Source organism: Lates calcarifer, linkage group LG18, assembly GCF_001640805.2.
Source record: "Lates calcarifer isolate ASB-BC8 linkage group LG18, TLL_Latcal_v3, whole genome shotgun sequence".
In the NCBI taxonomy this organism is placed as follows: domain Eukaryota; kingdom Metazoa; phylum Chordata; class Actinopteri; family Centropomidae; genus Lates; species Lates calcarifer.
In genome coordinates, this window is record NC_066850.1 from 18,305,245 (window position 1) to 18,327,244 (window position 22,000).

A 22,000-nucleotide genomic window follows, 5' to 3' on the forward strand; every position below is an offset into this window, starting at 1 on the left:
CTTGCTGGAGGTGCACTGGTTGCAGTCTGACCATGTAACCCCATGCCTTCTGTAGAGTGCACACAGCCAAATACACAGTCAAGGGTCATACAATTCTATTTTTAAATTACATCTTGCCAGGAGATAGATTGTCACTTGTGTTAAGCTGATATCACTGTGGCACTACTTTTCCCCACTACTGTCAAAGTCAAAATTCAAGTCAAGTCAAATTTTATTTATATATAGCGCCAATTCACAACAGAAGTTATCTCATGGCACTGTACATATAGAGCAGGTCTAGACCGTACTCTTTATCTTATAAGATTTACAGAGAAAAACCCAACAGATCCCACCATGAGCAAGCACTAGGCGACTGTGGCAAGGAAAAACTTCCTTTAAGAGGCAGAAACCTCGAGCAGAACCGGACTCAAGGTGGACAGCCATCTGCCTTGACCGGTTGGGTTTAGACAGAAACTGTATGGTTTCAGGCCTCAAGATTACCATTAACTAGTAGCATGGTAAGTTAGCATAACTTAACATTAAGGCATTTTAGCCTGCTGTGCCGGACAGCGGCAAATAAAGATCATAGCCAGCAGCCATACACAAACAATGACATAAATACACAGATATGGTTATTTCAAATCACTTATGGCAAATCTTTGGTTACAGAATGTTATCTTGCCACCCATCTGCTATCACCTCCATGCCAAATTAGCGGCAGTCTCTCTAGGGGAATGCAGCTTGTGTGTGTGTGTGATGGTAGCAATTGCTAGAGTCCTGTAGACAGGGACCTTATTTGAGTTATCTTTTGTTGTTTTGAATTTTGTATTTTTTAAAATGTATTCTCTATTTTTTTCTATAACTCGCATTCACACATTGGCTCTTTGCACCTGACTGATGATGTAAATAAATAGAGCACCATGAATGAGTCAAATCATGATGGTGATGATGTTACCAAGCAAACAAGCAAAGGTTAGACAGGTAGCTGTAACTTAGCTACACAGTGATGAGATAATCCTCCTTAGAAAAAAAAAACAGCATCAGTCGTTTCTGGACAGCAGGGGAGTTTGTTGGTGGAGAACCATGGTTGGTCATGAGGTCCCAGTCTTTGAAACATAAAAAAACTACAGCTGTGAAGACTGTGCCAGGCATGTGTCCAACAGTGTAGGATTTAAATATTCCTGTTCACTGCTTTTATAATATTAGACAAATGTAGCATAACAAAAAGTCTTTTCAAGTCAAAATGTTTCATAGGGAAATTGAAAAAAATACCACTAGTGTCTCTGCTCTCCTCTGTCTGATAGCATCAAGCTATGTGTTACAAAACAGCATATGTGGATATAAATGTGTCTTTAGTAAGGCTAAAAAAAAGAAACAGTTTTATGCTGGAAATGCATCCTGTAGGTTTCTTTGTTCTCTGTGGCGATATACCAGAACTTCAAGACTTGGTATTAACATTAAAAACAAATACTAAGACAACCAACACATTAATGTGCAACAACACAATGTACCACAACAGAATCAAAACCTCCAGAGTCTAAAGAATAAATAGAACATCATGAGCTTTTCAAGACTGATAGTAGGGCTGCTGCTGAAGATGTCAACCAAGCAGATAGTTTGGCTTTGAGATTTGAAGATCTCTGCCTCTGAGATCTCTGCCATCACTCCTAATACTTCTAAAAACAGAAGATATTTACTTTGTTTTTACACATATATCTTGGATACAAAAAAAAAAAAATACAACCATAACAGAAAAATGACATTTCTTCACAATAACATTAGAAAATAAACCAAACCTACACCCGACCCAAACACAAAACTTTAACAAAATGGCTTGACCGGTTCAGGTTTGGGAGGAGAACTTGGTAGCATAGCACAGGATTAAGACCACTCACATAAACCGATATCTCCAGCACTTTTGAGTTTTCTCTTGAAATCAGGAATCCAGTAGTATCTGGATTAGTCACCACCCTGCCAAGACTCAAAAAGTGCAATACCTGTACTAACAACACTGTGACAGGGAGAACATACCACTGTGTTAATAACACTGAAGCAGAATGACTTAAATAGTGAAATTTGTTCCACACAGGCAGAAACAGGCATAATGCTCTGAAGACCTAAAGCTGGGTGTCAGCTGGGCATAGTGGTTTTCTCCACACATCCCAGTGGGTCATTGTCTAGCATCCTCTGTCAAAAATCAACTGCACAAGCCATAAGCAGGGACAACCTTCATGCCACAATAACAGAGGATCTCTAGAAGACCCCTGAGAGAAAGAGGAAACATTTCACGTCGCTACACAACCTTAATCCAAAGAAAATTACTATGCACTGAAATGGATCTGTTTACATGAGCTCTGTCAGGTAAACAAAGGTAATGCCCAACATATCCACAAAGACACAAGCAGCTGATAATATGTATCTGGCAAACAGGAGCTCAGCCCAGCAGCCACATTTAGACAACATCCACAGTTCCAGTCTGCAGTGACAGTGATGGTAGAATTACACAGAGTAATTGAAAACAAGCACAGAACAACATAGAACACTAAAAATATTATGTTTAGAGGATGATAATGAATCAAAACTAATCAACGGGAAATAATGAATAACCAATTACATCTACAATCAGTAGATGATGATCACTAAGCCACCCAATCATTCTTTGTTTAATGATGATGGTTTAGTGATGGTTTAGATGCAGATCAGTGTTACAAGAGTTTATTAGTTTGTTGGTTTTCCAATTTACAAGGTCAATAATGTGATAGAATAAAAATACTTTTTAATATGCTTTTTTTTTACACTGTATTCATATAGTAAACATCACCCATGAGTATGGTTATAACTGCAGTTATAAGTCAATCATTTCATTAAACTATGCACTTACTACTACTACTACTGCATTTTGTAGTGTTGTTCAGTGTTACAGTGTTTGGGCCAATTCAAATCCTCTCTACCTCTCATTCACATCCCCTGTTCTGTCATCCTCTGCTGCCTCTGCTGCCTCTGCTAAGGCGTGTATAGTCCTGTTGTGGCTGTGTGTAATACTGCTGTAGGGTTTGTGCAAGCCTGAAAAAGAAAAAAAAAAATCTCATGCTCATGATGTACACGTTATTAGTGCACAAAGTAATACAAATAGTCATGCACTAGAATCACAAAGCAAGGACTCAGCAGCACGACTCTGAAGCGAGCAGGTTTCAAAAAAAGCTAAGTCCTCACTTGAAAACAAGTTTGGTACACAGGCAAGCAGTCAGGCAGGAAAACAAAGGCTAAACAGAGGCAAAGTCCAAAAAACAGAGAAATCGGTTGAGCACACTGAGACAAACACAAGGAATAAATGCTGGAGCACCTGCTACAAAGAACGAAGATGAACTGGCACAGAGGTGAGGGAGCACACAGAGGGAGGAAGGGGGAGAGGGTGGGGCTGACAAATCACAGGTGCAGGAACACACAAGGGCAGGAGATAAACTCTGAGACAAGAGGAGAGGATAACTGACCAAAATAAAATAAAATAAAAAAATAAATAAAAAACAGAACCTTAATGAGCAGAGCCACAAATGGTATCTGCATGAGACTTTGCCTTGTATCTTAAACTTTTACTAGCTATGTGTGCTGTAGTGTGGTTCATGTGAAATGATGTCAGTGATGGACCAGCACACCTAGTTCAAACAGCCACCTGTGCACAAAAAACCCTGAAACCCTAAACCCACAAAAACTGATGAAAGAGTGGATTCCATGAAGTTTAAGTGTTCCATAAATACTTCAACTCAAGACACAGGAAATTGAAAAGTATTAAATCACTGAGAAATTGTATGGCTGTGATGTTTTTATTTCACATGCTTGCACATCTTTTTTAAAGCATGTTTAATACATATTTCCCATTCAAAACAGTTCTTCTGTTAACAGAAATAAGCCTGGCACAACAACATGGGACATGCACCTTGGCCAGTAAAATGTGTGTGTGTGTGTGTGTATAATATTATATATTATATTCAGCGCCATATTAAAACGCCTGTCTTTATCAGTTCAGGTCACTGATTAAGACACTGAGCCACCTGGGAGTAAACTTCTACCACAGGCTATTTTAACGCTTTCCATTTGTCTTGTGAAATAAAAAAGATTTTTTATGAGGTTCATTCAGTTGAGTAGTTGCAGCAGTCTGACTGTCCTGACAGAACAGTGGGTCCCTTTCAATTAATACTGAATGCTGGATACTCTCACACACTTTTCTCTGTATTTTTCTGTCCAGTCAGACAGTGACCCTTGTTGAGATCAGGTAGCTTAACTGCCAAAAAAAAAAAAAATCTATTTATCCAATCAAGAATCCATTTTGAATGAATCTAACTCTAACACCAAGAATCAAATAATGAAGATTCCTGAGGAACTCAACCCCTGCTAAGTCCTAAGCCCATTTCAGATTTGGGAGATGTTTCACTGTTGTTCTGACATTTTGGTTTATTCAGACATGACAGGACCAAAATGACAGGAAATCTTGCACAATATTGGGCATTGGGTGGGCAAAAGAGGAGCAGCAGCACTTCTGGAAAACAGCTGAGATGAAAGGTGAGGTTATTAAGCAGGACTGTGGAGGATTCAGACGAGTCCCAATTAAAACTATATGTTGTCCGTTAAATCATCAGGCCACGTTTACAACTGTGTCACTGTACAAGAAGCCTAACCTAGCCTTGTCACCTAACTGCAAATCTGGAAACATAAGATACACCAAACTGAAACTGAAGAGAAAAAAGTTCATTTAAGAATAAATGTTAGTTTTTCCTTAAAAATAAAAATTAATGTTTTAACAGGAAAACCTTCAACATGTATATCTCTATAAATACACATTATCATAAAGCTACACCATAGGGCCTTGGCTCAGCATCTCTACATACAGACCTCAGCTCCTGGCTGACTGACAGTCAGCGTGCTCTTGCATGAGACAGAAACATACTGGTGGTAAGCAGGCATGAAACCAGCCTGGTAACCAGCCTCTGAATTACTCCCACATGACCACCCACTGCAGAATGAGGATGGAAAGAAAAGGGCCATTCCATTCAGTCTGAATGTCAGAGGTTATTTCAGCAGCATCTCCTCAGGGCTGTGAATGGTCCCCCCTCTGCCTCCATACATCTAAGGAGCACTGTAACATTCACTGGCTTTCCTCTGACAAACATACACTCTACAACATCGCATTCGACATCTCAACACCACCTCCTTTTAGCTCAAGCTTTGGTGAGTTTAAATACACAATCAAATTCTGAGAGATTTCTTAACGTCTAGTTCTTCACCATGTGCAACCTCTTAACCATTTAAAGAGTTTTTTTAGGTGTTCTGAACCATAGTAGACAGCAGTGTGTACCAGCAAGCAAGAAGAGGAAGTGAGACAACATTCCACAACGGACACACTTATCAGCTTCATGCAAAGGACATGATTTTTCATTACAGGTAGCGACTCTCATTCTATTCCAGAGCTTCAACTGAACACGCTTTGAATTTGATGATCTCCCCATTAATCCTTTACAATGTCAGTTTTGCTAAAAAACAATGAGAGAGCTGTTTAAATGTTTGCTTCCTTTATATATTCTGTGCCAAGTTTCATGACCCAGAAAAAACTGGTGAACATAATTTACATTTACATTCTCACTCCCATATGGCTGGTGGTGGGATATGTAGAGCAGGAGGCACATTATTCCAGGATCACAGACTCAAAGCCGGAGGTGAAAAGGAAACTTTTCAATGAAAAGCATATTCTCTGAACTGAAGGTGCAGACATCATTTGCGATAATAAGTGAGTCATGTCTCTGTGACACTTACTCCACTCATGTGCTGAGTGTGTGCACAGGTCTGCACTCTGCTTGATGTACTCCCTGTATCTCCCAGAACTGCTGCTGCAGTCATATTGTGCTCAGTGGTTGTGGCTTTATTTCAGCTTCACTGCTGGGTTTGAAATAAATAGGGTGTCTGTGTGTTTCACAAAATCATATTTACAGCTCTGTAAAAAGGTAAAAAGAACTATTCCGTAGTGAGCCAGAACATTCTCACTGTTTGCTGATATTTAAATCCTGTCAGTGGCTATGGGTGACAAACCTCCACTCACTTGTATTTGCTTAGCATTTAACATCACTGGATTATGAAATGTTTCTCTTCTCTTTAGAATTTGAATTAGGTTTCACAGCTAATGAAAGACATGAAACTGCATATAAATCAAAAATAACTGTGGGCAGGTAAGATGACTGTAATATAAAAGTGGACATGCAGCACAGAGATGCTGCTTGAAAACTAATAAAAATAAAAAATATAATATAAAATATAAAATATAAAAAATAATACATAAAGTGTAACAGCAGCATTTATCATTTTAAAAGCCTCTAATTTATATGTAGAGCTGAAATAATCAGTCTATTAATCGAATGACAGAAACAGAATCAGCAACTATTTGAAAACTGAATTAATAACAAAACTGACACAAGCAAACATTCTCTGGTTCAATCACTACAACACATCAGGGAACCTCATACCAAAGTTTCACATGGTTATTAAAAGTTCATGTGGTGAGAAACCACAGGTTCAGTTTGCCATGTTTCTATTTTGTAAAAAGATAAGATCCAACAAAGCTCTAGACATGCCTGTGGACCTCAATGAAAAATAAAATATTGGCTATTAAGAATATATTTTATAATTCATTGGGGACTACCTGCATGTTTCTGTTGAATAGCCTGAATTCACATGACAAGTTAACAGCCCTAATTTCTGGGACCGTGGAAATGTTTATACCTGAACACACAGCAGGCCACAAAAGACAGAAATGGTGTCAAGCAACCTGTTAAAACAGGAGTGATGAGTGATGAGGGCATGCAGAGACAGAGTTTGTACAATGTGTCAGTTAACTATATTGGAAGGCAGAAGTGTTTGTGACTGTTCCAAATGGCCACACTTTGAGGGTGGGGTGAAAAGTTTGCTGTCACAGAGAGGGCCGAGACACAATAATTGTACAAATGGGACAACACACATTTTCAGACAGTCTGTCAGCACTCAGTTGCTCTCATGAAAAGTGATGGGAGTAGCTGTGTGAAGAATGATAAAAGAGAGCTAGAGAGAGAGGAATTCAAAGCCTGCCTACTCCCTCAACTCCAACCACCTGACCAGTCACTGCCTGAGGGGGCAATGTTATCAGACTGTTAATTTCAGAAAGATACAAAAATGCTCAGACACAACCAATCATTATCCAGAGTAAACAGATTGTTTTGTCTATAACATGTGAGAAAACAGTTAAACAATGCCAATGATAACTTCTCAGAGCAGAGGATGGCACCCATATACTTCCTGTTCCAACATTCAATCCAAAACCAAAAGATGTTCAAGACAAGAAAAAAGCTGCAAAATACTCTCATTTGAGAAGGCTGGAACCAGAGGATGTTAGGACCATTTGGGATGAAAAATATCTGAGACAATACATCAATTATCAAAATAATTGATTTTCTCTAATTTAGTGTCATGACAATTAAATAAGCTTTACTATTATTGGAGTAAATGCAGGCACAGCTTGTACATCATCATCATCCATTTACTGTTAACTGAAATGGTAAATGATTTTGGTTATACACTGGACAGTGGAAGCTGATGGCTAGATGTGTTTCATGTGGACTGGTCAGTTCAAGTGAACAACACTGTAACTGACATAAGGCAGCTGGTTATAATCAGACCGCTATAAGTGGATGAACCAAACTGAGAAACAGCTGCTGAAGTCAGATGTGTGTATCTGTAACACTTCATATAGTACAGTTCTGAGCATGGATATGGAACAAATGCATGGTTTTCCTAATGCCAAATCTACAGTGTTAATAGCAGTAACATCAATGTAAATCTTTATATATATAATGTAAATAATGTGAAACTGAAGTTATGTCCAGGGTTCCTATCAGTTCCATTAAATGCTTAGATAATCACAGCACAGAGGCCATAATATGACATGATTGTATTTTGTCTTGCTGGTCCCTCAAGTGTCCTGATGCGAATCTGTTAGGTGCAATAAATCCACTGAGGCACATGCAATCACACAGTTTCAATTAACTCCAGTAAATGACTTGTTAACCATCTTTTCTTCAGTGTAGCAGCACTGGATCAGCATACAGTATGAAGGACAACATACACACTCTAGGAGGACTGTGACTGATCAAGTCTTCTGTTATTCATTGTTTTTCTCCCGAGTTTAGTGAAGAGACAAGTCGGAAAACACAGTTATTCAACAGTGCCTACGTTAAATATGTCCAGCAGTGAATAGTGTGACTCGTAGATTCCACCTAACTATCAGTAGAGGTCAAAATATTCCCCTGTCAGCTTCATCACTCACAAAGCAGCTGTTTCAGAGTCTGAGCTTATCTCCACTGGATGGGCATTAACTTCCAGAATATCTCCAGTGATTACATCGTGATGAGCACATCACCTGAAATGTGGCTGTTGTATGCCGCCGGGCTTGAACGGGCAAATCAATGAAGCAGTGGACAGAACAGGCTTGTTTGCTGTTTCACCATACATCCCCTGAAGAGTCAGCCTCCATGCTCATTAATGAAGACAAACAGACATAATACTGATACACCGTGTCTCCAGGGACAGATGGAGATATTGACTGTCAACTGATTGTCTAAAGACTATCGACCCACTTGATGCAAGGGTCTAAATCTAAATGCTTAATTCTCTGAGGTGAGGTGAAGTCATTAACTACAGGTAAGCATATTATGAGCAAACAACTTTTATAGTCAAGTCAAAAAATCTAGTTTTATCTACATTTTGCTTTAAATTTATTATGACTGGTGAAAAACCACATATCTCCAAACAGAATCTGAAGGTTAAAGGACTACGTTGAGAAAAATGCTCTTACATCTTATGTTCATTAAAGCTTTTCAGAATTACAGCAACACCTAAAAAATGTTGAGTTGAGTCACCAGGACTGTTTCTTTGTCCCTAAAAACTCCTAAAACCATTTAAGATATTTCATCTGACAGCAGCAATGGTTTCACAGATGTTTCTTTGTAGTTTGAATACATGGTTTGGTGTAGTGATATTGAAAATACATAAACAGAAAGTCTAAGGCATTACACAGGAGAAACACTGAAAATCATCTAGTTACCTTTTCACAAATATGACAGTTTTCTGCTATTCTCTGTATGACATGGTTAGAAACTGATTTCCTTCCATCTTTTAGGGTGTTGATGCAATACAAGCAGGTTACAATCAAAGGTTTGAGCTCTGCAATGAGGCTGAAAACAATATTTAATTAATCAGTGACTGAAACAACACAATAGTCATGATTTAAGTCCTTTTTCTTTCACCTGTTTCAGCCTCTCGTGTTTGAATTTGCTCATTTCTCTATTATATTACTGTAAATTGAATATCCTTGGGTTTTTGGATTACCAGATAAAACAAGCAATCTGGAGACATTGCCCTAGGCACAGTAAAATTGTGATGACTATTTTGTGACATTTTAATACAATATTGATTACTCAATTAATTGACAAATACTGTCAATAATAAAAGTCAGTATTAGTGGAAACCCTACCCTGGGACCTTGCGATGGATATGTGCCATTATCTTAAACATTTTGAGACTGAAGGCTTAAATAAATAATCACTGATGAAGTCACCGTTACTCACTGAACTGTGACATAGTTTGAAATGTTGGATTGTGTATTTTGCCTCAGTTTTACATCCAGTCCATCTCCTGGAGCATCAGGTGAAAGCAGCCTTTATAACTTAGTTAAACAGAATCAGGATAAATATTGTTGGTTTGGATTTTTCACACATACTGCACGCTCTGAGACAGATACAGCTACAGGACAGCAATGAAATGCAGGATAGGTTTATTCATAACTAAAGGATGGAAAATCTAACTACACTTATCTAAAATTAACTCGTTATCGTACAACTGAAGCTTGGTTGATTTAAGCAAAACGCAATTTGTGGTCACAAGGAAAATTATTATACTGTGGTGACAACACAACTTACAATAACTATTTATAATTGTGTTACAATTTAATTTGAACGTAACATCGTTTGCTGTTAAATGTTAGGATATATTTTTAAACAATTAGTAAGCTATATTACTTGCTAAAAGAAGTAGTAAATGACAATGTGTTTGCTCACCAATGGCTCGATGATGCCACTTAGTACTGCATGGTAATATTCGCAGTGTAACAGTGTAGCAGCGTTTCTGTGCAACTGTTGCCGCTCAGCTCGCTTCACTCTTATATTGATCCGCGTGCTCACATACCGCACGCGCAAGTAGAAAGGACCAGGAATTAGCATAGCCTACTTAGAAAAGACAAGGGAAAAGATTTTTCGCGCTGTTTTTACAGCTTTCTTAAACATGAGGAGCCAGACTGCGTCAGCTGGGAAACTCTGTACGGGGCTGGCCGAACGAACCCATATGCTGGTAATCCGCTCCCCTCCTTTTTTAAGTGTTGCTTGAGGGGAATTAAAGGACCGTTTCCCTGGTCTCTGTAGATTTTTATAATAAAGCCTTAATCTGCTGCGTTGCTGCCTGTGCTCTGAATTAACATACACACACGCGCGCACATACGTAGCGGCCTTAATGGGAAATTGAAGCACAAGGACTTTTTGAGGTTATGATAAGTGAAAACCACACAAGTCGTGCCAAAAATATCGCGGGGACAAGCGGTTTAAAGCAGCTACAATGGGACTGGTGAGGTAAGGTCGCCGTGGTAGTGCGAGTAACTGCGGATTCCACTCACCTGATGCAGAGAGGCTTCAAACTGCTGCTTTTAGGATGCCTTCATTAAATAAATCCACCGTAATAAAACCCGCGGCGGTGTTTCAAACGGAGAACGGTGTCTTTGAGTCAGTCATAACAGTTCTTGCGCAAAATGAGACGGTGGTCCGCCGCTGACTTGTTCCATACAGTCAGAGCTTTATCTGGTTGTTTATCGGTCCGACAGCCTCGGCAGTTAGCCCCGGCTACCAGCAACAACAGCTGAGCCGTTATGCTTCCTCCGGGCTGGATGAAGACTTAAATCTCAGACAGGTTTGTGGCTGCGTCGCTACACCGCGGCTTCAGGCTCCCCTCTGTCTCACTGGACAGCAGCGGGTCTGGATTACTGCGACCAGCAAGCAGCGACACACAGTCCGAGGGGGGGGGAAACAGAACCGTGGCGGCCTCGACAGCAGAAGCACGGAGACTCGGTCGGTGCTCCACTGGAGCTCAGCTAGCTAAAACGTCTTGCGAGTGTCCAGTGAAGTAAATATCCCCTTCCACTGAGGTATTCCACTATCGTCCAGGTCCTGGTTGTGTCTGAGTTTTCGGCCTCAACACAGCAGCTCTTTCTTCCTGACAAGCAGCCACCGACCAATCACAGCGCTGCATTCAGAGAGGGACGCAGGATAAAAGGGAGTGGATCGTAACGGACTGGAGTCTGAACTGAACTATAGAATGGATGAACTGAGGACCTCAGCAGACTGAAGTAGGGCGGATTAACCCAAAGTTTGCACTGAGACCCATATTATAGGCTGCTCTGAGACAGTTTGGCAGTGAAGGAAGAATAGTAGGATCACATGAAAAAACTATTATTTTGAGAAATTACTCATCATATTCACTCCAAATGGAAGACTGGAATCTTAACTAAACCTTCAGTTGTTTTTGGAATTACAATAACCAAATAATGGTTGTGGCTTGCTTAGGCATCATGGAGCACAGTTCTGTCACTGGAGCAGTGAGCATTACATCTTTAAATCTGAAGGCTAATTATTAGTAAGGTACTTAAAGTGGGATAGTGTGTTTTTCACTGAGGAAGATGATGGCCCTGGTGGTTAAATAAAAACCATTTTGGTTGTGGCCTATGCAGACCAGTTAAATACTGTGTGACACCACTTTCTAACTAAACATTTTCAAGATCATTAAAGGTATCTGTTCATGACAGAGCAACGTCTGTGTCACGTGAATGTTCCCTTTGCAAATCTGGGATTATCATCAGCAAAGTGAGAGGGCTTCTTTCATCAGCACATGTTACATTATTCCCAAAATATCATCGTGTTCTTCCCTCTGGTACAGCAGTTTCGTCGCAGATGTAGAAGCATTTACTTTGGCTCTCTGTGTGGCATCAAATATATAGTATAAGCACTGTAAGAAAATTTTTTTCCAGCTTCCCAGACCCTGTAACTGCCAACAAAATCATTTGGATCACTTACAAATTGATGCTGAAGCTGCAAGTGGTATTTTTCAGAGAAAGGGAATAATTTTATTACCATTATTATTAGCATTATTTGAAAGAGAGTAGTATGCTGTGTGATTCTCTTCAAGTATTTAGATAAGTGCAGTTGATTTTTGAATAATATATACTCTATACAATATATATACTTATATACAGTCTATGGTTGCTGCTTTTAGTCAACACCTTTTCCCTTAAGCCCTGGACATGTGTGGACTAAACTTCTCTTCAGTTCAAAAAGTTTTTTTAGATAGCAGCTGAAAAAAAAAAGTTGTATGGACATGAAAGAAACCAAGTTTTTTTGTGCCCACAAAATGATCTTCATTTGTTGATGTCATCAATCAATCATGATATTTTCATTGCCTTGTAGCGAGTTTCGTAGTTGATTTGTCACATTTCATTTGGAAGAAATGCACAATGAGAGATCACACTGAGTTACTGAAGCTAGTGGAACAGAGGCCAGCCCACATGTGGTGTCATGAAGTCAGTTTTCTGTACAGTTTAAAGTAGGACTGTGTCATATTGTTCACAATAATGTCTGTACCGGAGCAATGCATTCATGTATGATGTATGGCAGCGTATGACAACTTAAATAACACAAACTGGTATTTGTGAACTATATGCAGTGACGGTGCAGTGCTACTGATTTGGAGGAGCGGGACAGTGTATGTGGGACTGGGTCAAAAAAATGTTTTCATAGTAATGACGGAACATGTCATCCAGCTCACTGATCTGTTTGTTAATAGTTTGTGAACAAAATGAAGCTCTGTGGCACAGAGGAACAACATATATCAGGCTGTAGATATACAACAGCTTTTAGTAACATATATTCATTTTTGGTTTAGCTCTGCACATGGGTTTTGTCGAATAAGAAAAATGTAGAATATCACCTGCCTTATCCTTGAAACACCAGAGATGAAAGTTAAGGATTAAACAGACTGACACTTACATGCAAATAAACCCTACACTCAAGTGTGAAGGTATCAGTTGATGGGTCTGCGAGCCCTGACAACACAGACTGTCTCTGTCTATAAAGGCACACTTTTACATAATTATTACAGCAGCTGAAAGGTACTTGACTGCCAGCTGCTAATTACTATTTTCCTTCTTGATGTTGCCTGTGCCCTGAAGGGCTCGTTCACCATTTAACTATTAGATCTTTTGAATTTAGTCTGAAAACAAACAAGTTTGCTCTGAGTTTCAAGCTAGTTTTAACCAGGCAGGTTTTTACCCCCCCCCCCCTCCCCCAGTCAGTCCACCTCCAGCTTTGATCACTTACATCTGAGCTACATTCTTAACTCTCATTGCATTGCATCATGTTCCTGTATTGCTGCAAGTTTACCCTGCAATTTGATGAGGTTAAATTTAAGTCTCTTCTTAGCAGCTTCTTTGTGGGTGAAATCAACATTTCTAGGGAGGATTCCACAGAGTGTGAGAGAGTGTCTATGCTGGCTCTGGACTGTGTGGTGATGACCTCAAAGTCCCAGCAATGGGATCAGTGGTGGCAGGCTACTTTAAAGCTGCGGTGCTCGCCTTCAAAGCCCCCAGCAGGAAGCCGGTCTCTGAGCTGCACCACTGGCTGGCAGGGGCTCAGGACTCTCTAACCCTGGAAATCCTCATGGAGATCTAGCCATGCTTTACGCTGCTCAGCCTCACTCTCTGTCCAAGTGATGAGCCTCTTGGATACATTGAAATATGATTCTCCTCCAGCTTTGAAAGAAACATCAAAGGTTAGTTTTGGATGAGGAGCCAATCATCCTATTCACCCTGTGGAAGACTGTTTAAGAAAAAGATGATGAACGTCAGAGAGTCTCAAACTGCCTGGTGCTGACAGTTCATAGCTGAATGGGATTTGTCATTTTTTGAAAGTGTTCTTTCAGGTGGTGCAGGACTTTTATTATTCTTACTCAACAGGTTGGAGCATTAAGTCCAATAAATTTTCATATTTCAGTCATGTTGTAATTTTCTGAAATTTGCAGGGAAAATGATTCTAAATATGGACTGACCCAAAATGAAGACTAAAAAATGTTGTTTTTAGTATTTTTGCTTATGTATGAATTCAATTCATTATTGACCCACACAGATAGATTTTCAGAGGGGGAAAGAGTTTAAACAGGTTCTGACATGACATATGACATATCCAAATCCTGCGGCCTCAGGAAAAGTCACCCACAGCTCACAGCTCACCAACTCACCAACAACTTCTTCCCCTGGGCCATACAGACTGCAAATAACCACTAAACATACCCCCACCTCAATGTTTCTATTTAAACTTTTAAACTTTTTTACTATTTGTATTATGTACATTCTGTACATTTTTTATTGTCTTTTTTTTGTTGCTGCATCGGAGCACCCACAATTTCATTGTATCCTACTGTACAATGACAATATAGTCTATTCTGTTCTGTCATTGCCTGATGACCTGCACTGATAGCATCATCTGCAGCTGTATGTTAATATTAAGTTGTTTCAGGTCCCTTAATTCAACCGCTGTCACTGTTGAATTTTATTTATTTAATGTTTCTTGTGAATCAAACATTCCCATGAGACCTTACAAAACACACACAAGCAATTGAATTTGAAAATCAAATCCATAACAATTTCAACGGCAGTTTACCCAGTAGTTGTTGAGACTTTGTTCTGAAGTGTTGCATGGACAAACTGACCAATGATGGTAGTGGAGTAAAAAGTCAGAGAAAGATGAGTATAGCCAGTAGAGAGCTTGGCACTGAGTCAGCATTGAAGGTGAAGGGTTCTTGCTGATTTACTGCGCTCAGTTTATAGCTCAGTTCTATAGCCCCATTAGCCCACTAAACCCTGTGTGGCCCATATGGACAGGACTAATACATCCGAAACATAGTTTCATCATAATGTCATGCATCATTTGACTTGTTCAGATGTGTTTCCCATATCACTCACCATCCACACATCAGTGTCAAGTTTACGTGTAGAAGTACATGCGCTAACTCACTCACTGCTGATTTAATCTATGAAGAACAGGGGCCAAGGGACACTCACAGCACCTAATAAGATGCATTGGTGAAAGCTAATTCTATTAGTGTCATTATCAGGGAACACAATAGGTGCAGAGAGGGCTTTAATGACATGGTGGCTGTGCAGTCAGTGATATGACAGAGGGCTGAGAGGAATTTTATAGAATAAAAGATTCCATTCAGCCATCAGGAGTTACCAGCCTTCACCTTGTGTTTCTATTCATATTTACAGCTTTTGTCTTCCCTGTCAGAATTGACCAACCCATTATAGCTATTTACAAATCCCCTGTAATACATAATTACTACCTGTTGATGTGTTTAATCTTTTTATTAACCTTATTTCTAATAATAATAACAAGCTTTGCACTTTGCACTTTTATAGTCTCTCATTTAGCTGAACATACAATATAAAATAAATGCTATTTATGGATTATTTGGACTCTAATAAATACCAAAGGAAAGATGTTGTAGTATTTATCACAGACCACAAGTGGCACAGTATAGAAAGGACATTTATTTTGAAAGCTCTCATATCTTTAAACACTGGTATAAAACGGCATAGCTTGTGTTCCCAGTCAAAACTGACTGTTATAATTCATAACACTGTTATAACACCCAAAGTGCGTTGCACTACGCGTCACATTCACCCATTCACACACACATTCATACAGCGCTTGCTCTATGCACAAAGCGCTCTAACACATCCACACCCATTCACCCACCAGTGATACATCGGGGGTAACGTGGGGTTCAGTATCTTACCCAAGGATACTTCGGCACGGACTGGAGAAGCCGTGGATCGAAACCGCTGACCTTCCGACTAGTGGGCGACCCGCTCTACCTCCTGAGCCACAGCTGCTCCATCATCCAGGGCTCACAATCTGTCAATCAGCCATCATATGCTGGTTGTGTTATGTACGTATGTGCTCCTGCAGATGATTGACAATATGTGATGATTGCATGAGCCTTCAAAATATGTACATTGTATTTTAGGCATGTGATGCTCATTTCTCCACCTCCTCCTTTTGTCTCATTTGTCTGAGTGCTGCAGAGCTCGGTCCTGGTTCTTGTGTGTCTCTCATCGCTCCGGCAGATGCTGGTGTTCCTTTGAATGAGAGGCATCACCACAGCTTTCCCCAGCTCCTCCAGGAAAAGTCTCCTCTCTTCTTCTGACTCTGGCCTGGATTCACCTCCATCCACACTGCAAAAGCTTTGTAGAACGAAACATCTGGGATGTTGTAAAACCCCACTGAGTATGTTCCAGTAACCTGCAACAATCAATCAATAAAATACTGAATACAAACAAGTGATGTTTCATGTCTTAAATTACAACGTGTGAAATATTGTCTTAGGGAAAACTTAGATGAAAACTGAGCCCTGTCCTCTGTGGTCAATAGTACAGAGGCAGATGTTCAGGCTTGTTCATCTAACCGTCCCCACATGGTCGTCCAGTGAAGCTCTTGGCCAAAGGTGAACAAAGTGAAGAAATTATCATGTCATGAGACCCTGAAGACCCTGGAGTAGGCCTCTGACTACACATGCATGTTCCAGGTGTAGTCAGGCAAACCTGACTATGGCTTTATGCTACAATCTTATGCTACTTGAAAAGACAGTGGTATTTCAGAGGGACCAGATGTCCATCCACTGCAACATCTGGACTGGGACTGTAGAAGAAAGGCGGGTCCCAGACCTTGTTGAGTTGATGATGGCCAAATTTAGTATGGCTATTGTCAAAATCACACCCACCCATGACAACATATGAAATGTTTACACTGACATGGTGGCATGACAAATTATCCAAACAGACTTTGAAAACTAGACATGGGGTCATTTCTGGATCTGTATACACCAGGACATACACTGATCAGCCACAACATTAAAACCACAGGTGAAGTGAATAACATTAATTAACCCAAGGTGTTGACCTGGACTCCAAATCCCTCAGCTCTCATACCAACTGAGCATCTATAGGATGCACCAGAACAAGCCAGATGTTGAAGGCCCACCCTGCAACCCACAGGACCCAAAAGATCTGCTGCCAATATCTCAGTGCCAGACTCCACAGGACACCCTCAGAGGTCCTGTTTCCATGCCCTGACGGGTCAGAGCTGTTTTAGCAGAACAATGGGGACCTATGCTATATTATGCAAGTGGTTTTAATGTTGTGGCTGATTGGTGTACACTTGGATGTCTGTCTGGTTGACCTCCTTCCAGTTCACTTTGAACACCCGTGACCCCTCCAAGTCTGTCAGATTTGGGGCTGTGGTTTTGATTGGCTTCATCAGGAACAGTTCAAACCAAGACCAGACATCATCAGTCTGATATCTCATTCCTCATCGACTCAGTCTGCCATCCTCTCAGATGGGAATGAAGACCTGGATAAATTCCTATTCTTTGACTGGAAGGTTACAGTCTCATGATCTGGATCACATAATGTGTCGTCTCCCTCTTCTACTGCATCTTCCACAAGATGTTCTTGGCTGACAGGAGTGGAACTTGACCATGACCTCTGACCTCTTCATCAACAAGGTGTTTCCCTCCACAGAACTGCTGCTCACTGGATGGTTTTTGTTTACTCCAGTCTAGTAGAGTAAAAACTCTAGAGACTGCTGATCTCCTGGGATTTTCACACATAAGAGTTTCAGAAATCAAACCAGTCTGTCTGACTCCAACAATCATGTCACAGTCAAACTCACTCAGATCACATTTCTTCCTCTTTCTGGTATTAGATGTGAACATTAACTGAAGCTCCTGACCTGGATCTGCAGGATTTTATACACTGCACTGCTGCTACCTGATTGGCTGAGTGTGTCACCGTTTGTGTGTGTGTGTGTGTGTGTGTGTGTGTGTGTGTGTATGTACGTACTTGTAAGGGCGGCTGTGAATGGAGGTCTGTCCATTTGATGGATGGACAATCCTCACAGAAAAATCATTTTGGGTTAGAAAAAGAAAAATATTCTTCTTCTTGAGTGTACATTTTTTTTCTTAATGCTGGAGGAAAGCTCACTGGGTGTCTGAAATGTGAAGAATTTCTCCTCTAAGCAGTGCAATGTCACACATACTTGATATCTTTTATGTGTAAATGGATATTTCAACCTGACAGTGTTGTTAGAACAGAGGTCAGAGGGTGCTAAAACTATTACGATCCATTTCCTGGAGACCTGAGGAAAACTCTCAACTTTGAGAATTATAATTATAGCACTTAATTGTACTCTCAGCCAGCCATTTCCTAGTCATGTTAGACCACGAACAAAACACCCCAAATGTAATGAAACTTATCTTGTATTATTATTTGTATAATCAGTATGGATGATATCACAAACACTAACAGCAATCACATGAAATAAACTACAGTTTCAGACAAAATATTTGTAAATCGAGGAGAGCTGACCAGAACAGCAGGACTAGATTTCTGAAACGTGCCAAAAAACTGTGAGAATTTTACAATCAGATGTGTTAACTTTTGACTTTTAAAGCCAGCCTATCCTGTGCTCTGCTTTTCGTGGTTGTCTTTGTTAAATAACTCAGGAGCTTGGAAGGCTTTCGACATGAAAATACACATACCCTGCAATCGTCTGCCTAAACATTTGCGTTCCTTTTATACAACTTACCGTTGTGAGTGTGATGTCTACTGTTAAAATAATTTTTTTTAAAATACATACTTTATTATGTATTTTGCTTACTTTACTCTGAGCTACAACTGAATCATAATTTGAACAGCAAAAATAAATAAATAAAAAAAAATCTAAGGAACTCAAATGACATTTTGTTTTGTTGGTCATGCTGTTTTGTGTTGAGCTGAGCCTACTGAACTCAGTGCCCTGTTCATCTCAGCCATACTGCTCAGAGGAGGGCCTGATTTATTAGGATATAGCCTTAATTTTCATCAGTGGACCCCCACCTTACAGTAATTAGAGTAAATGTAACTCATTACTTCCACCTCTGCCTACATGGCAGTTCTTTTGCAGACTGCAGCAGCTTTTACCACAGGACTTCTTTGTATTTTGTCTCATCCATGTCTGCCTCCACATGCCTTCCAGGCCCTGCAGTAGAGAAGCTGCAGGATGCTGCAAACATCATGCCAAAATAAAATACAAAATGACCTCTACTATAGTAGCTCACATGATAAATTCAGCATAGTGCACATTTCAGCTCAGCAGTCACGTCATCATTGCTTTTTTTTTTTGGATAGATCATTAATTCAGATCTATCTTTCTTGAGGATGTAAATGTTTCACAATAAAAGCCTATCTATCATGCAGAAGCTTGACAATAATAGTACAATATGTTTTTTCAGAGTTAAACCCATATCAGGTGCAGATAAAGGTGCGGATATCTCGGCCTCTGCTGCTGCCTACCTATCATTAAAGAAGTACAATACTAAATCACTGGAGTGTGCCTTTAACACAACAAGTGTGAGCAATTCAGAAAAGAGGGAGCCTTAATGTATACTAACATATACCTCTAAAATGAAAATGAATATTTTATGCACTGGAGCATGCCATTTTATTAATTGTATTTTTAATTACTTTACTCTTGAGTCCAAGAAGACTTTTGTTCTGGTTGTGGTTGATGGGACACTTAGCATTAGTTGCCCCCCCCTCCAGAGGCCTGAGGGCTAACGCAGTTGCGCATCCTTTAACACTGATAGTTATATCATGTCACGTTCATTCAGTGCTTCAGTGAGTGAGTCCTGCTTTGAGTGCTCTCTTTAAAGACTCTCTCTGATCCATTCAGGTCAACAGGGACAGATGTGCTGATGATACTGTGCACTCGAGTATCTCCAGTGAATCCCATCTCTTCATATCGCACTGACTTTGAACCTATTTTGCAAGACAGGCTCTACCAAAGAGGTGTGGGTTTGTTAAGTGGACTAACAGAAAGTCATGCCACAGAGAGTTGCGAGGGAGAGGAAGCCGTTGCATCAGTTACGGGGCTTTAACTCAGAGTGACAGCTCGTGACAGAGGAGTGTCACTGAGGCAGAAGTCTGCAGGAAACGCCTGAACAGCAGCAGAGCAACCAAGCTTGAACTGTCAGTGATGGTGGAAGACAGGCCCCCCTGCCCGGACCAAAGACGATTGCCACTGAAATTATTATTATATATTATTATTATGGTTCAGAATTGGCCAGCTCTTTTTCAGCCATCCCTTAACTTTCATCTTTTCATAATAGAAGCTGCCCAATCTGACCAAAATGTTCTAGTAGTGCTCTTACTCTAAGGCCACTCAGATATAGCTGTATTATGGTATTGGCACAATGGGTAAACCCTTCCATACTGTGGAGCACACTAACAACAAGTTTTTCTAAGTACACTCTACAGCACATACATTTTTGGTATGGTTTGTATTAATGCTTCCATACACTGCATTTTGTAAATTAGTGAAGTACTGAAGGAACACAAACATGGTAAAGGTCTAGCTGTTAGTGGGCAGGATACATTATACAGAGCATGACTAAATCCAGCAAAGGCAACAAATACAGGATTTTCTCTGATGGAAATGTTCTGTGATACTAAGGGAAGAGATGAGAGAGAAGAGAGAAGAGAAGAGAAAGTAACCAGAGACGTAGCTTCCTCTCTTGTATGTCTTCTGTCCACCATAACATGGTGATGCAAAACAATTCGCTTATGTATCATTGTATCACACCAAGAACATTTACTGGAAGAATGGACCAGGGTTTAGCTCACAATTAAAATTCTTATTTGCTATGGTCACCTCAGTATAATTTCTCACAATTACCAAACTCATGAGCACCCACTGAATGAGTGCATATAACTGAGGTGATAACATGGGATATGAGAAAGTATGCAGCAAGTTATTGGATATTGGAGTCTTGTGAATCATGAAATGCAAATGGGAGATAATGTTGTTATGATTTTTAAACAGGCTGGTGATGATTATCATGAACATCAACCATGCTGCAGCTGTGCATGCAGCAACGATCAGGCGACTGGGGAACAGCGGGAAGAGCTGAGGCCGGCAGCTGGATAGAGAGGGAATGACAGGAGAAGTTAGAGCAGGCACATATAATGAATGGCAAAAAAACATGCAAGAATAACTAAGATGGAGCTGTTGTCATGACAACATTAGGTGCTCCATCAGCCTTGCTGATTGAACAGAAGGCTACAAACTGCAGCTTTGCACCAGCACAATCAGTAGTTCAGTACATGTCGCTACAATGAAGAGGAACAGGAGCAGAGCTGTGGCTGTGGATCAAGCATTTAGGCTCTTATGGGAGAAACCGGTGTAAATGTGCAACACATGCTCTATTTCAACACTCTGGTTTTCTTAAAAATAGAAACATACCCATATCAGAGACAGGTAGTTGTACATGGATACTTTAATATGGTTAAGATCATTGGCATTGAGTATAATTTAGATGATAGTCATGGGGTTGTCTGTTTTTCTACTGAGGCAAATATCTCTAGGGGAGGAGGGCTCCCATAGGGAGTAATTACAACCAACCGTGTGACATGCTCTCGCTCACACACACACACACACACATACACACTCCTCTGTTTCGCATATGATATTATATCAAACAGCCAAAATGAAAACTCCCCTTAGAGTGGTAAGCAAACAGAGAGAGGCTTTCGCTGATGCAAACAGGCGCTGGTTTGTCTCCCACAGAGTACGCTCTGTTGCACACTGCTGGGGAGCAGGGATCCAGGGGGGGGGGGGGTTGGGGTGAGCTGAGCGACCCCCTGAGGACAACAGAGGCCAATTCTGCCTGGACGTACTGTTATGTTAGCTTTTCTCTGTCCTCTAAACTGTGTGTCTGGATGAATAAAATGCTCACCGTCTTCAGACTGCAAAATACT

The 22,000-nt window shown here is 40.3% G+C and overlaps 1 protein-coding gene across 2 annotated transcripts in view; it reads right to left on the reverse strand.

Annotated features, from left to right (window-relative positions):
* The window catches only part of large1 (LARGE xylosyl- and glucuronyltransferase 1), a 79,569-nt gene extending 67,620 nt beyond the window's left edge, over positions 1–11,949 (reverse strand). Inside the window, exons 1-2 of one of the 2 annotated variants that reach the window (XM_018697217.2) lie at positions 10,718–11,949; positions 2,931–3,042 (exon numbers count right to left, since the gene is read on the reverse strand). The gene's annotated coding sequence lies outside the window, so the exon portion shown is untranslated. The remainder of the gene's footprint in view (positions 1–2,930; positions 3,043–10,717) is intronic. The other variant, XM_018697216.2, reaches the window with a different exon arrangement.
* Between the last annotated feature and the right edge of the window lie 10,051 nt (positions 11,950–22,000).